Source organism: Triticum urartu, chromosome 2, assembly GCF_003073215.2.
Source record: "Triticum urartu cultivar G1812 chromosome 2, Tu2.1, whole genome shotgun sequence".
In the NCBI taxonomy this organism is placed as follows: domain Eukaryota; kingdom Viridiplantae; phylum Streptophyta; class Magnoliopsida; order Poales; family Poaceae; genus Triticum; species Triticum urartu.
In genome coordinates, this window is record NC_053023.1 from 748608928 (window position 1) to 748626401 (window position 17474).

Genomic DNA, 17474 nt, shown 5'->3' on the forward strand with positions numbered 1-17474 from the left:
GTGAGCGAAGAAAGAACTAAGCAACGTAGCCTTCCAGCGTCTCAGCGGGGAGCGGGTCACTCTCAACAGCCAGCATCTTCTTGTCTTCAGCAGCAAGCATCAGGCGAACCTCCTTGATCTGTTCCAGGATTCCCCCCTTCATCTTCTTGAAAGGTTGCGTTGGGAGCCTGGCCAGTCCAGTGGTGAGGCAGGGCTTGAGGTTGCTTGAGTTGATTTCTTCTCTGGAGCCTCATTTGATTTTGAATTGTCTGGGCTCCTGAAGCCGCATTTACGTGGCCCCAAAGTCAGCCTCGGGAGGAAATGTGTTGGCGAGACACCTCCAGTGTCCACCAGACCCATTTTCACCCCATATCCAGTTGCAAGGGGGCTTTGAGGATGCAGGATATCCAGTGCAGTATTCTCTGCTTTTCTCCTGCGAATCCTTTGAGTATAGAACCATCCCACCTCTTGAGTGTCCTCCAGACCAGCCACCAGATCTGTTTAATATCAGACCAAATAGCATTATCAAAAACATGATTATTCCTAACTTTCTAAAAGCACCACAGTACATAGGCGCAAAAGGCATTTAGTACTTCATGTTTTTTATTTGCAGGCCAAAATTTGGCAATAGAGAGATAGCTAGACCCTAAATCAATAGAGAGAAAGGAGGAGACCACAGTCCAGATGTTTTTTGCTACCACACAGCCAAAAAACAAGTGATCTACTGTTTCCTGGTCAGAGCAGAATAGGCATCTCGGAGTTTTGTCAATCCCCCTTTTAAGCAAATTGTCTTTAGTCATCAGTTTGTTATGGGCCAGTAGCCAGAGAAAGACCCGAACTCTGGGTGGCACTACAATAGACTAAACTGAAGGAATAAAGACAGGTTTAACCCCCCTAAAATTAATGATGGCATACAATGAGCTGGAAGAGTAAACCCCCTTGGATTCATATTGCCAGATCATAGCATCTTCGTCTCCAGTGAGGGTAGTCTCTTTTATAATTTGTTCAAGGCAGTACCATTCTTCCATCATAGCAGGGGTAAAGACCCTTCTAAATGTAAGTTTGATAATGTCCCCATCCCAAACATCAGAAACCGCAACACACTGTTGATGACAGATAGCATAAAGTGGCCAGAACTGGATAGAAAGGGGAGAGGTGCCAAACCATATATCCTCCCAGAATCTGGGTTTTCTCCCATTCCCTACTACCCATCTATAGCCAAATTTTAGAGCTTTAGCAGCCCACATAACTCCTTGCCAGAACTTGGAGGAAGCATGTGGTCTACAAGCAAAGATATTAGGTGAGTTTCTAAGATATTTGTTGTCTATGATCTTTTTCCAGATCTTGCCTTCATCTTGAGCATACCTCTTGACCCAGCTGCCTAACAGACATAGATTGAGGTCTTTAATATTGGGGACCCCAAGTCCTCCATGCTCTTTTTTCATACAGACCAGATGCTAATTGGCTAGATGGAGTTTCCTATTCCCCTCAAAGTCACTCCATAAACAATGAGCAAGCTGATTATTAGTTAAATCTAGAGCCCATCTGGAAAACTTAAAGAAGGACGGTAGGTAAACAGGGATACTAGCCAAACAAGCCTTGATCAGAGTTAGTCTAGCCGGGTAGGAAAGCAGTTTTCCCCTCCAACCAGCCATCCTCTTCAGAATTTTATCAACAAGGGGTTGAATATCTTCCCTTCTAAGTTTGTCATAATGTAATGGAATTCCTAGGTATTTTATTGGAAACATACCTACAGTACATCCAAAAATATTAACAAAAGGGGTTAGACTGTCCCCCTCCACGCCTAAAGGAATGAGCTCACTCTTAGCATAGTTTATTCTCATCCCTGAAACTTTTTCAAAGCAGGTCATGATCATTTTTAAGTTGGTTGCTTTAGATTCATCCTCATCCATGAAGAGGATGGTATCATCTGCATACTGCAAATAGACCACTCCTCCAGGGATGAGGTCAGAGCATAGACCCCTAATTAGATCATGAGATGTATCTTTGATGAGCATCCTAGTTAAAACATCTACTACAATGTTAAAAAGAAGGTGGAGGGGGAATATAGGGTCCCCTTGCCTTAGCCCTTTGTTGGTAATGAAGAAGTCACTTTCCACTCCATTCACCTTGACCCCTACAGAGCCCATGTGTGTGATTTGGTGAATCCATTTGATCCAAACAGGACCAAAGTTTCTTCTGTGGAGGATCTCCAACAAGAAATCTAGATTGACCTTATCAAAGGCCTTCTCATAGTCTACTTTAAGCACTAGCCCTGAGTTGTCTGAATGAAAAGTGGAGTGCAACACCTCATGTGCAGTCACTACACTTTCCAGGATATATCTCCCTTTAACAAAAGCTGACTGATTACTAGAGGTGAGAAAGTTCATAACCACAGCAAGTCTATTGATCAGAACTTTTGTAAAGACTTTAAATATACAATTCAGTAAGCTAATAGGCCTAAATTTCCTCATATTGGTGGCATCCTCTTCTTTAGGTATGAGGGAAATCATGGCAAAATTTAATCTATAAATATCTAGGGTGCCTGCATGGAAATCATCAAATAGAGCCATAACATCCTGTTTGATGGTCTCCCAAAACTCTTGCAAAAAGAGGAAAGAGAGGCCATCTGGACCAGGTGCTCCTTCAGAGTATGAACCAAAGATGGCCTCCTTTACTTCTTTTTCAGTGAATGGGGCTTGAAGTGCCTCATTCCTGTCTTCAGAGATTTTTTCCTCAGAAGAGAAAAAATCCTGATTCAGACTAAATCCTTCTCTATCTTCTTTTTTGAAAAGATCTTTGTAAAAATCAGAGGCTATTTTTAACATGAGGGATTTGTCGATTCATGCAACATGATCAAGAGAATGGAAGATATTGGAAGGGATTACTTCTATGAGATGGTCTCTGTTTCATTCCTTCAGCGAGAGGGATATACCCATGTCATGCATGATCTCCTTCATGATTTGGCACAGTCACTCTCGAAACAAGACTGCTTCAGATTGGAAGGTGATAGGGTGACGGAAATACCATGCACCGTTCGGCATCTCTCTGTTCGGGTTGAGAGTATGAAACCCCATAAGCAAAGTATCTGCAGGTTACATCATTTACGCACTGTTATCTGCATTGACCCACTAACGGATGATGTAAGTGATGTTTTTAATCAGATACTGCAGAGACTGAAGAAGTTGCGTGTACTATATTTGTCGTTCTACAACAAAAGCAAGTTGCCAGAATCTATTGGTGAGCTGAAGCACCTTCGATATCTGAACGTTATGAGAAGTTCGGTTTCTGAGCTGACGAGATCATTGTGTACTCTTTATCACCTGCAATTTCTTCAGTTCAGTGATAAAGTCCATAGTTTGCCTAAGATGCTCTGCAACTTAAGTAATCTACGTCATCTTGGGATGTACGTTGATATGATGGGCTCAATATACAAATCAACTCGGCAGCATCTCCCGCAAATTCCTAACATAGGCAAGCTAACCTCACTCCAAAACCTTGAGGATTTTTATTTGAAGAAGCAGAAGGGCTATGAGTTGCGACAGCTGGGGAACATGAACGAGCTTGGTGGCAGTTTAAGTGTCAAAAATCTCAATATTGTCACTGGGAAGGATGAAGCCTTAGAGGCGAAGCTACATCAGAAAAGTCATCTCGAAAGCTTGCATTTTGCCTGGTGTTGCAGGAATGATGTTAGTGCAGAGGATTGTTTACATTTGGAGGTTTTAGAAGGTCCGAAGCCACCGCCTCAACTTCTGGCCCTTGCAATCCAAGGTTATAGAGCAGCGAAATATCCAAATTGGTTGTTTGAGGATTCGTATTTTCTGAATTTGGAATCCTTTTCGCTTGCTGATTGCAGTATGTTAGAAGGCCTACCATCCAACATCGAGCTCTTTAGGAACTGCTGTTTACTTGTCCTCAAGAATGTCCTAAACCTGAAGATATTGCCTTGTCTTCCAGCAGGGATTAAAAAGTTAGAAATAAAAAAATGTCCACTGCTTATCTTTATTTCCAACTATGAGCTGGAACAACATGATCAAAGTGAGAACATCACGAGGACAGACCACATGCAATTGCTTCTGTATGGGAGGTGTCTCAAGAAGTAACGATTTGGAAGGTACTGTCCTGGGAACATTCATCACTGAAGCAGTTGATCCCATGGATGGGCGATGGTACGCCGTTACATCTTCAAACCATTGGGAGTGCTCTTGGAACATGGCCAGGTGAAATGTTAAGTATAAAAGAGGATATCATCAAGGCATGGGTATGTTGCCACGAGCAGAGGATAAGACTAATATATGGAGGGAGAGCAGGGCTGCCGCTGGTTGCACCATCAGGACTTTGTGAACTTTGTCTTTCTTCATGCAATATTACAGATGGAGCATTAGCTGTTTGCCTTGATGGCCTCACTTCACTGAAAAGGCTGTGTTTATCAAAGGTTATGACTTTAACTACACTTCCATCATAAGAGGTCCTCCAACATTCGACAAAGCTTTGTAACCTGAGAATCAAAGAATGCTGGTGTCTCCGATCATTAGGGGGCATACGAGCTGCTACCTCTCTTGAGCACCTTACGTTGGCTTCCTGTCCTTCTTTGGAGTTGGCAAGAGGAGCAGAAATCATGCCCTTATCCCTTCAGTATCTCTATATACACGGGGATGTGTGCTAGCAGCGGACTTCTTCTGTGGTGACTGGCCACAGTTGAGAAGTATCTTCATATGGGGTTGTAGAAGCACTGCAACCCTGTCGTTTGGTAGTTTAACCTCCCTCGAATTATTATCACTTTCATCTCTGCCAGATTTGTGCATTCTTAAAGGATTGCCTTCCCTGCAACTTCATCATCTAGTTTTACAAAATGTTCCCGATCTCACCACCGAGTGCATCTCACAATTTCGAGTCCAGGAATCACTCAACATTAGCAGCTCCGCGATGCCCAACCGTATGCTCTCGACTCAAGGTTTTATAGCCCCCCCCCCCCCCCCCCCCCCCCCCATCTCAGTATTGAATTCGGCGAGGAACCATCCGTTTCATTTGAAGAATCTGCAAACTTCATATCTGTTGTGCGGCTGCAATTTTATGATTGTGAAATGAGGTCCCTACCAACAAATGTAAAGTGCGTCTCCAGTCTGGCGGATCTCCGAATTCTACAGTGTCAGAACATATCATCTCTACCAGATCTGCCACACTCCCTCCAGCGCGTATGTATAGTCAATTGTGATCTCTTGGCGAAGAGCTGTTGTGCACCTGATGGAGAAAGCCGCGCTGGCCAAAGATTGCGCATATCCGTTGGAAGGATATTCATTGAGGTGTGATTCCCGACTACAGTGAAATGTATAGGTAAAGTTTCGACCAATGTATTCTCAACTATAATACTTGGAAATGTATAATAATCTGTAGTACTAATTTCATTTATTCGTAATGCTTCAAATACTTCATTTGATACAAAGTTCATACGGTCTTTTGTGAACAGCTGGCCCATGATCTCTTACGGGGTGGAGTATCTCAAGTTTTACTCTTTCTCCTGTCATTGGTGCGCCCCCCTTGGTTTCCATGTTTGCTGATAGCTGCATACGTGGCTGGCGCCCATGCCACTGATCGCCCATGAGAGCTCGGTTATTCATTGATGACTGCAACCGATTGCGGAGGCATGAGGAAAATTTTGTGTCTTGTTCTATACTTGAATCAGTCGTCTATGTTTTGTTATCCTTACTTGGAGTCAAAGTTATGTTGTTGGATTTTGCTTTTAAACTAGAAGCATTGCCCTAGGTGCTATCTGCTCTATCTATACCACACTTCTTCTATTTATGTACTAGTTTGCATTGAACAACTTGGACAACGGTGATTTGTGATACTAGCGGATATTTTCTCTTGAGATATACAATTCTTACTTCAGATTATGCTTTTCCATCAGACTGTCCATCTCTGTTTTTAACTGTGAACACGCAAGGCTTTTCAAGCTGGTATGAACTCTTCTTGCTCCTTGGAGTTAAGAATCATGGAAAGGGTATTCTGTATCTGTCACTTGGAACATCTCTTGAATAAACAGAGGAGGTTCGCATGGTTGGTCGACAGAGTGGATGCTTCCTTGATCGTCAACGTCTCAGGCCAGCAGCTCAGGCGACAACTTTAATTATGTCCCGACAGCATCAAGGAGAGCAGTAATGCCATTTTCAGTGTTTTATGCAAGCTTAGCCGTTATTGTAGCATAACATGGGTTACTTGAGTTTCCATCAGATACAGGAGACCATTTGTCAGGATCGGAGGAATTCGACCAAATCCCACAACTAAATAGATTGGGTATAAATTGGTGAATGAAGAATCCAAGTGTCCATCAACCAAATCAACTGATTATCCCCCTTTGAAGCTTTTTCAAATGATGGATTGCTCTACCATAAGCTAGAGACTTGGCAAGTGCACTCTTTCTTTGCCCTCTCATGCATGCACGCCTCTACAGGGCTATTCAGAGAACCAATTCCAGTTACAACCAATTTAACTAAGGCATGACATTGCAAACAACACTAACCGCAAACGGTAAAAGCTCCATTCTAGCTAGCCACCCTTTCTGAATAATGACATCATCTCACCCATTATTCCCTTTTTGAATTCGCAGATGTCACTCGCATATTGCTTTTTGAATGCAAATTTAATGGGACCATCCATGTGGTCTGGTGGCAGGGAGCAAAGGAGTCATCTCCTCGTCCTCTCTTAACATTTTCTATTTTATTTGATGTACAACAACACCGGAGGCCAAACCTTGGTCAGGGATTTTCACAGTGAGATGAATTGAAGTGCTGCCCCCACTTGCAATAGTCTTTTTCAGCAACCACAAATCCAAGCCACTTTTCATTGATGCTGAGCTTAGGGCATCTTCAAGGCAGACCCACAAACCGCCGGCATCCGTTCGGACCGCGGAAGCCATCCAACATGGTCCTGCATCGGTCCCTCCCAGTGCCATTTCCTTTAGTCCGCCCCTTCTTCCCCTTGCTTTGCATCCGCACCTTCCACCTCCGCCACTGCCGTTGTACGTCTCCGGCCGTCACAGAGGCATAGCCGGACGTCCGCAACTAGCAATGACGCGCCCACTCGGCGGAGCGGTCCACCTTAGAGCCATTTGTACCCAGGTACACTCCGCCCCCTGTCGACGACCTCCATGGTGAACACCACGCCCAGCAGGTGTTCGATCAAATGCCATTGAGCTTATTTCCAAATGCTATGTCGTTTTTTCGAGTACGAAGGATGGTGAGCTACTCGACCATGGAGGATGAGTTGTTGTGCGATGTGTGACTGGCCGTATCCGCGGATTTCGTAGGCAGGAGCAGAGGGGAGCTCTTCTGCGAGCAAGTGCATGGAAAGTTTCATGCATGAAAGCTCACTGCACCCTACGACATGTACATCATTCAACCACGCAATATGAGGTCGTTGTTGTATCGCTGGCACGCTATCCAGATTAGCGTCACCAAGTTTTACAATGTGGTTCATCAGCTCGAGGTAAGGTGGCCATTGCATGCTGCAGAGGATGAGATCGTAAGTTTTACTTCCTTTTGCTCCACTTGTTGATTGATTCATTCACTCAATGTTGGTCTATAGATTATATTTAATCTGCACGCGCTGCCATGGTGTACCACAAGACAGAGGGGCGACCATTTACGTGCACACACTATTGAATGAAGTTCAAGGGGAAGTATGTGTGGAATGACAAGATCTGTTGATGAAAAACTTGTTGGACATCCGGGATCTAGTCGAATCAGAGATATTATTGCACTATACTTAATTTGCATGGTATGTATGGATGATTTATGCTATTTTCTATCCGAACTTTGATGCATATGGGCTGGTTTGCATGAATTTGCCCGGTTAGTTAAAATACGGTTTTAAATGTATGCGGCTACGGTTGGATGGCGTCCTCCCGCATCCATATCCGCGGACTAGTCCCCCCTATCCGCGGACGGGTGCGGGAGGAAATTTGTGGGTTGCCGGTTGAGATGCCCATATTGTATATAAAACCCTTTTATTTTGAGATAAATGGTGCTTATATTAATATGAGAATACAGTCATTACAATGTCGATGTCGTCTGCCGCCTGCACACGATTCGAGCTAGCGCCGAGCTAGTCACCGGCATAGAGAGAGGTCTTCTCCAACGCGTCGTCCGCCTACCGCTGCCGGTCTACATTCTATCTTCCGGCACTAGCACCGCCTTCATTGCCGCCGCCTTCCTTGTCGATCGAGTGAGAGGGAGAGTCCGGACTAGGGCGAGTGAATTTGGGGAAACTGTACCCCTTCGGGGCGTGACTAGGTTAAAGGAGCGGTGTTAACATCCGTCATGCCTTGCCGTTCGCCTTTGCAACATGGACCTTTCAGGTGGGGCCGGGCTGTCAGGTTCACTGCCAAAACACAGTCAACCGAGCATTTAGTGGTTTCGACAACGTGATTACTAAAATCGATGCCATGGGCAAACTGTTATGAAAATGGTGATTATTTTATGCATTGTGCGCAATTATCATGGTTTTTGGCATTTTACTCCCTGTTTAGCAGGTCCTGTAGTACTTTGCAGCCAGGTGCGGTCGGAGAAGCAAAACAGCCGCTAGTTTGCCTGCGAGATTTCAAGATACCATATATACTCCCTTGGTTTCTAAATATTTGTCTTTCTAAAGATTTCAACAAATGACTACATACGAAGCAAAATGAGTGAATCTACACTATAAAATATGTCTACATACATCTGTATGTTGTAATCATTTGAAATGTCTAGAAAGACAAATATTTGGAAATCAAGGGAGTAGATAGAAGCATTGCTGGTTACTATATAGGAGTCGAACCCAAACTCCAAACTTAAGGAAGAGCCATGAGCATTATTACCAGAAAAGGAACAGTGGCAGTTTGTTAGAATTAGAGATAGAATTCTGTTGTAATCTCAACAAACTCCTTCTCCTTCCCTTGTACGCATCTATCCTAGCGATTCTGTAACCACCGTATCCTAGCGATCGGTGAAGACTTGTAAGCCACGACAGAGGCTATTCCTGCCCACAATCAATATAAACCAACGCGGCTCCCTCACGAGGGAGTAGGAACGCTTCCATCTAACATGGTATATAGAGCCGTCCTCTTCCTATCGATCTAGCCAGCAACCTCCTTCCTCGATCATCCTCGCCACCACCCTCGCCATGTCGTCCTCATCCACCGTATCCCTCAACCTTGGTGCTCTCCCATCTGAGAAGCTCACCAAGACCAACTTCATCCTATGGAAGGCACAGGTCATGCCGGGCCTGCGAGGAGCACAGGTCACCAGCCTCCTGGACGGATCAGACGCAGCGCCACCGAAGACAGTGCAGACGCAGCAGGCGGACAAAACTACCGCCGCAGAACCCAATCCTCTGTATGCGCAGTGGATTTCAAAGGACCAGCAAGTCCTAAGCCACCTCCTGAACTCTCTGTCAATGGAGATCCTCGCCCAAGTTGCGAGCAAGGAGACGACGTTCGAGCTCTGGACTGCCATCACCACCCTGTTCGCCTCGCAGTCCCAGTCACGCATCACCAACCTATGCATCGCCATCACCAAAACAAAGAAAGGATCCATGTCGAGCAGCGCCTACATCTCCAGGATGAAGAGCCTGGGGGATGAGCTCGCAGCGGCAGGTCGTCCCATCTCGGACCCAGAGATGGTGGACTATGTGCTTGCCGACCTCGACAAGGATTATGACCCTGTTGTGGCAGCCATCGGTGCAGTCAAAAACCAAATCTCAGTTGATGATCTGTTCGCTCAGATTGCTGCGTTTGATCAACGCGTAGAGATGCTCGGCGACGGACCTGACACAGGCTTCAAGACCTCGGCGAACCTAGCTTACAGGGGGCGCGGGCGTGGCTACAACAGAGGTCGCGGGCGCAGCAATAGCAGGGGTCGCGGCCGAGGTAGGCGCCCCTCCCCAACTCCATCTGGTGGAAACGGCGGCGGCGGAGGTGGGCGCGGTCGCCCACAACAACATCATCAACAACAGGTTCGAGATTATCCAGAGTGTCAAATTTGTTACAAACATCATCCAGGAGGTGCTCGTGATTGTTGGCATCACTATGATGATGAAGATGAACATGAGGAGAAGGGGGCCAACATGGTCACCGACTCCCACGGCATCGACATAAACTGGTATGCGGATACCGGCGCCACAAACCACATCACAGGGGAGCTCGACAAGCTGACGATCAGAGACAAGTATCGTGGACATGACCAAGTGCATACCGCAAGTGGTTCTGGTATGAAAATCACTCATGTTGGTAGTTCAATTGTCAAAACCCCCATGAAAAATTTGCATCTAAAACGAGTCCTATATGTCCCTACAACATCGAAAAATCTTCTTTCAGTTCATAGATTTACTCTTGATAATCGTGTTCTTATTGAATTTTATCCTTATTTCTTTTTGGTAAAGGACTTGGACACGAGGAGAGTGCTTCTTAGGGGCAAGTGCGCGGGAGGTCTCTATCCACTTATATCTTCATCATCATCATCAAATAAACAAGCCTTTGTCGCTGCCAAGCCTTCTTCAGCAAAGTGGCACAGTAGATTAGGTCATCCTTCATCAGCTATTGTTAAATTCATTCTTAGCAAGAATAAACTTCCCCACTCTCATGAGTCTAGTATTGAGTCTGTTTGTGATCCATGCCAACAAGCTAAAAGTCATCAGTTGCCATATCCTATTTCATTCAGTATTTCTACTGCACCCTTGCAACTTGTGTTTTCTGATGTTTGGGGGCCAGCCCCTACTTCTGTTCGTAGACACTCGTACTATGTTAGCTTCATTGATGACTACAACAAATTTACATGGATCTATCTTCTTAAGAAACAATCCGAAGTGTTTCAAGTTTTCAAGAATTTTCAGAACCTTGTTGAGCGAAAACTAAACACTAAAATTATTGCCATGCAAACCGACTGGGGAGGTGAATACAAGAAACTCAATCTCTTTTTTTCAAGAGCTTGGGGTCTCACACCATGTGTCGTGCCCCCATGCACACCAAAAGAATGGCTCGGCAGAAAGAAAGCATCGCCATGTTGTTGAAGTAGGGTTAGCTCTACTAGCAAACACATCTATGCCACTAAAGTTCTGGGATGAAGCATTTTTGACCGCTACATATCTTATCAATTTGCTCCCTAGTAAAGTCATCAAATTTGAGACTCCCATCACATGTCTTTTTGGTACTACTCCTGACTACAAATCACTTCGTGTATTTGGTTGTGCTTGTTGGCCCAATCTTCGCCCATATAATACACGCAAGCTTGCTTTCCGATCCAAGAAGTGTGTATTTCTTGGATATAGTCCAATTCACAAGGGAGTTAAATGTCTTGATGTTTCTACTGGTAGGGTCTATATCTCTCGAGACGTCATTTTTGATGAATCTGTCTATCCCTTTGAATCACTCCATCCTAATGCCGGAGCACTTCTCAAGAAAGAGATACTCCTTCTTCCACCACATCTCCAAAACATTGATCATGGGGGCGATAATTGTATTGACCCAACTGATGATTATACTAGTGGAACTGTGCCTCTTCGTATGCAGGATCATGCAGCAGAAATCGGTGCAGAAAATGATCAAAATTTTGAAGAAAATGATCTGGTATTGCATGTGCCAGAAGAAGACGGAGCATGCGCGGAGCATGAAGCAGATCTAGCGTCACCTGGAACTCCTGTGCGTCAGGCCGCCTCGGATCGGGCGCGTAGATTCGCGCCGGATCGCGCGCCATGCAGAAGCCCACGCGCGGGTCTGCACCAGTTGGGCGGCGCCGCGTCACCCCATTCAGACGAGACGCCGCTGAAGGAAATATGCCCTAGAGGCAATAATAAATTTATTATTTATTTCCTTATATCATGATAAATGTTTATTATTCATGCTAGAATTGTATTAACCGGAAACATAATACATGTGTGAATACATAGACAAACAGTATGTCACTAGTATGCCTCTACTTGACTAGCTCGTTGATCAAAGATGGTTATGTTTCCTAACCATAGACATGAGTTGTCATTTGATTAGCGGGATCACATCATTAGGAGAATGATGTGATTGACTTGACCCATTCCGTTAGCATAGCACTTGATCGTTTAGTTTGTTGCTATTGCTTTCTTCATGACATACACATGTTCCTATGACTATGAGATTATGCAACTCCCGTTTACCGGAGAAACACTTTGTGTGCTACCAAACGTCACAACATAACTGGGTGATTATAAAGGTGCTCTACAGGTGTCTCCAAAGGTACTTGTTGGGTTGGCGTATTTCGAGATTAGGATTTGTCACTCCGATTGTCGGAGAGGTATCTCTGGGCCCTCTTGGTAATGCACATCACCTAAAGCCTTGCAAGCATTGCAACTAATGAGTTAGTTGCGAGATGATGTATTACGGAACGAGTAAAGAGACTTGCCGGTAACGAGATTGAACTAGGTATTGAGATACCGACGATCGAATCTCGGGCAAGTAACATACCGATGACAAAGGGAACAACGTATGTTGTTATGCGGTTTGACCGATAAAGATCTTTGTAGAATATGTGGGAGCCAATATGAGCATCCAGGTTCCGCTATTGGTTATTGACCGGAGACGTGTCTCGGTCATGTCTACAATGTTCTCGAACCCGTAGGGTTCGCACGCTTAAGGTTTTGATGACAGTTATATTATGAGTTTATGAGTTTTGATGTACCGAAGGAGTTCGGAGTCCCAGATGAGATCGGGGACATGACGAGGAGTCTCGAAATGGTCGAGACGTAAAGATCGGTATAGTGGACGACTATATTCGGACATCGGAAAGGTTCCGAGTGATTCGGGTATTTTTCGGAGTACCGGAGAGTTACGGGAATTCGCCGGGGAGTATATGGGCCTTATTGGGCCATACAGGAATAGAGGAGAGAGGCCAAAAGGAAGGAGGCGCACGCCCCCCCTCTGGTCCGAATTGGACAAGGGGTGCAGCCCCTTTTCCTTGTTCCTCTCCCCCTCTTTCCTTCTCTCCTACTCCTACTACTTGGAAGGGCTCCTAGTTCTACTAGGAAAGGGGGAATCCTACTCCCGGTGGGAGTAGGACTCCCCTAGGGCGCGCCATAGAGAGGACCGGCCCTCCCCCTCCTCCACTCCTTTATATACGGGGGCAGGGGGCACCCCATAGACACAACAATTGATCTCTTGATCTCTTAGCCGTGTGCGGTGCCCCCCTCCACCATAATCCACCTCGTTCATATCGTAGCGGTGCTTAGGCGAAGCCCTGCGTCAGTAGAACATCATCATCGTCACCACACCGTCGTGCTGACGAAACTCTCCCTCAACACTCGGCTGGATCGGAGTTCGAGGGACGTCATCGAGTTGAACGTGTCCAGAACTCGGAGGTGCCGTGCGTTCGGTACTTGGATCGGTCGGATCGTGAAGACGTACGACTACATCAACCGCGTTGTGCTAACGCTTCCGCTTTCGGTCTATGAGGGTACGTGGACAAGACTCTCACCTCTCGTTGCTATGCATCACCATGATCTTGCGTATGCATAGGAAATTTTTGAAATTACTACGTTCCCCAACAGTGGCATCCGAGCCAGGTTTTATGCGTTGATGTAATATGCACGAGTAGAACACAAGTGAGTTGTGGGCGATATAAGTCATACTGCTTACCAGCATGTCACACTTTGGTTCGGCGGTATTGTTGGATGAAGCGGTCCGGACTGACATTACGCGTACGCTTACGCGAGACTGGTTTTACCGCCGTGCTATGCACACAGGTGACTAGTGGGTGTTAGTTTCTTCAACTTTAGTTGAACCGAGTGTGGCTACGCCCGGTCCTTGCGAAGGTTAAAACAACACCAACTTGACAAACTATCGTTGTGGTTTTGATGCGTAGGTAAGAACGGTTCTTGCTCAGTCCGTAGCAGCCAAGTAAAACTTGCAACAATAAAGTAGAGGACATCTAACTTGTTTTTGCAGGGCATGTTGTGATGTGATATGGTCAAGATGTGATGAGATATAAGTTGTTGTATGAGATGATCATGTTTTGTTGAAGTTATCGGCAACAGGCAACAACCTTATGGTTATCTCTCTATTGCATAAGATGCAAGCGCCAAATAATTGTTTTACTTTATCGCTATGCGATAGCAATAGTTCCAAGAGCAATTGTTGATGAGACAACCATGTGACGACACATTGATATAGATCAAGATGATGGAGATCATGGTGTCATGCTGGTGATGATGGAGATCATGACGATACTTTGGAGATGGAGATCAAAGGCACAAGATGATGATGGCCATATCATGTCACATATTTTGATTGCATATGATGTTTATCTTTTATACATCTTATTTTGCTTAGTTCAACGGTAGCTTTATAAGATGATCTCTCACTAATTATCAAGGTACAAGTGTTCTCCCTGAGTATGCACCGTTGCAAAAGCACTTCGTGCTGAGACACCACGTGATGATCGGGTGTGATAGGCTTTACGTTCAAATACAACGGGTGCAAAACAGTTGCACACGCGGAATACTCAGGTTAAACTTGACGAGCCTAGCATATAACAGATATGGCCTCGGAACACGGAGACCGAAAGGTCGAGCGTGAATCATATAGTAGATATGATCAACATAGTGATGTTCACCATTGAAACTACTCCATCTCACGTGATGACCAGACATGGTTTAGTTGATATGGATCATGTGATCACTTAGAAGATTAGAGGGACGTGTGTCTAAGTGGGAGTTCTTAAGTAATATGATTAATTGAACTTTAATTTATCATGAACTTAGTCCTGGTAGTATTAGCATATCTATGTTGTAGATCAATAGCTCGCGATGTTACTCCCAGTTTATTGTGTTCCTAGAGAAAAATTATGTTGAAAAATGTTAGTAGCAATGATGCGGATTGGATCCGTGATCTGAGGTTTATCCTCATTGCTGCACAGAAGAATTATGTCTTTGATGCACCGCTAGGTGACAAACCTATTGCAGGAGCAGATGCAGATGTTATGAACATTTGGCTAGCTCAATATGATGACTACTTGATAGTCACTACAAGGATTCCAGTCTATTGCAACAAAATTTATTGCTACAACTACGTTTTGTTGCAATAAAGCGCAATATTACCACATGTTCTCCGGTTGTGGTAATAGGCGGCACATATTGCCGTAACTCAGTTTCGTCGCGATAAATACTAACTTTATTGCAATACTGGCCTCATATTGCAACAAACTGTATCGGCGTTGCAATATGGTAGCGGTATTGCGACAAACAAATTTCGTTGCGTGAGGGCAGTCATTTTGTTGTAATAGAGACTAGGTATTTCAACAGAATAACTATTTGTGGCAATATTCGAAAAGATATTGCAACATCGGTGTAAAGTTGCATTAGTTACAAATATTGTTGCAAAAAGTGGCTAACTATTGCAACAAACTACATCGGCGTTGCAATATGGTAGAGATATTGCGACAAACAAATTCCGTTGCACGAGACAGCCAATTTGTTGTAATGGAGACCAGGTATTTCAACAGAATAACTATTTGTGGTAATATTCGGAAATATATTGCAACATTAGTGTGCCATTGCATTAGTTACAAGTAAAATAGTGAAAGAATATATTATTCAAATTTATAGATAATAAGTTATGATTTTTGCAACCTTTAAGGAGTAATTATTTTAATTGCACCAATTTCAATTAATCAAAACAATGGAAAAAGTTTATAAATGGATAGGAGACTCTTTCTTGATAGGAATATATATTTAATTTGTTAAATTTGGATTTGAAATGGCCAAGTTGTTGCCATTTTAAAACTAGGGTGTTTTCTACCAAAACAGGGACTTGTCATATGAAAATCGAAAATGAGTTAATTGCATGGAAGTATAACAACTGGGGCAGTATGTGCAGATTGGTACCACTTTTTGTAATTTTTACGTGTCAGTATCATGTTTGGGGCACTCTGTTACGAAATGATCTAAACTGCGTATAACAGCGTATTGATGATGTATCTGACCATTGGGGCCCGCCTGTTAGGTGCTAACATGGCATGTTCTTTTACGAAAAAAAACCCTTAGTTTTTACTATTTAATAACATGTATATCCCCTATTTGCCAAAAAAGAGTCTTCCCGAAGAATTTTTTTTTACAAAAACCAAACGCAAGTGCTCCTGCCGGGATTTGAACCTAGAGAGGCCGCTTACGGCTCAAGCACTCTGACCGCTGCGCCACTACATGAGTTAATTCTTAGTGAGTTAATTGAATGGAAGTATCACAACTGGGGCAGTACATGCAGATTGATACCACTTTTTGTAATTTTTATGTGTCAGTATCATGTCTGGGGCAGTCTGTTATGAAATGATCTAAATTGCGTATAACAGCGTATTGATGATGTATCTGACCATTGGGGCCCGCCTGTTAGGTGCTAACATGGCATGTTCTTTTACGAAAAAAACACTTAGTTTTTACTATTTAATAACATGTATATCCCCTATTTGCCAAAAAGGAGTCTTCCCAAAAAAGAAAATTTACAAAAAACAAAGGCAAGTGCTCCTGCTAGGATTTGAACCTAGAGAGGCCACTTACTGCTCAAGCACTCTGACCGCTACGCCACTACATGAGTTAGTTCTTAGTACTTACGGGAGGCATATATATTCTTTTATACCATAAGTTAATTGCAAAACTTCGGTAAAATAAAAGGGATTGAAAAACGCGCAAGAACCAGCATTCCCTAAACGTCACCCATTACAGTCATAGGCGCACACCCGTCGCTCCTTCATGGGCCAGCCCATTTTTACATGTTTATGTCATTTTCAGTTAATTTCCAAAAAAGTACGACATGAAGATTCGAACTCGAGACTTCTCTTTCTTCCGCCACTACCTGCGCAACCAATTGGAGTACTTCACTGCTTGTGCGCCGTATTACCCGTTTTGGACGTCTTATTCTTTATTCAGTTCGCTGAAGCCGGGTTTTTTTAATTCTTTCTGGTTTAGTTTAGTTTGGTTTTTATTTCCTTTTTCTTTTATTTCATATTGTTGTTTATTTTTCCAAAAAAGAACGAACATTTCTTAAACATAATGAACTTTTTTCATTTTCTGTGAACTTTTTTACAAATTGATGAACTTTATTTAAAATTCAATGAATTTTTTTTGGAAATAATTGAATTTTTTTAAAAAAATTAGATGACATTTTGTTCAAATTTGATAAATTTTTTCTATTTCGATGAACATTTTTCAAAATTGGTGAACTTTTTTTCAGTTTCGTAAACATTTTTTTAAAAAACCGTGAACTTTTTAAAATCACTATTTTTTATCTTTTTGCGGTTTTTTCTCTTTTTTTTTGGAAAAGTCAACCGTCGAGGGGGGACCGACCGAGCAGTTAACTGCGCTCGAGGAAGGGCTCACCTTACATGGGCCGGCCCAGCGCAGAAGCGCAGAGTGCGCCCGTTCCTCAAGTTGCCTTTGCTCCATTGCGTCGTTTGTTTGAAATAGCAGACGTATATGTTTGTATACTTTGGTCCGCTGCGTTTTTTTGT

General features: G+C 43.8%; 1 pseudogene; it reads left to right on the forward strand.

Moving 5' to 3' along the window:
• Window positions 1–2831: 2831 nt before the first annotated feature.
• LOC125540469 lies at window positions 2832–4941 on the forward strand (annotated as a pseudogene).
• Window positions 4942–17474: the final 12533 nt, after the last annotated feature.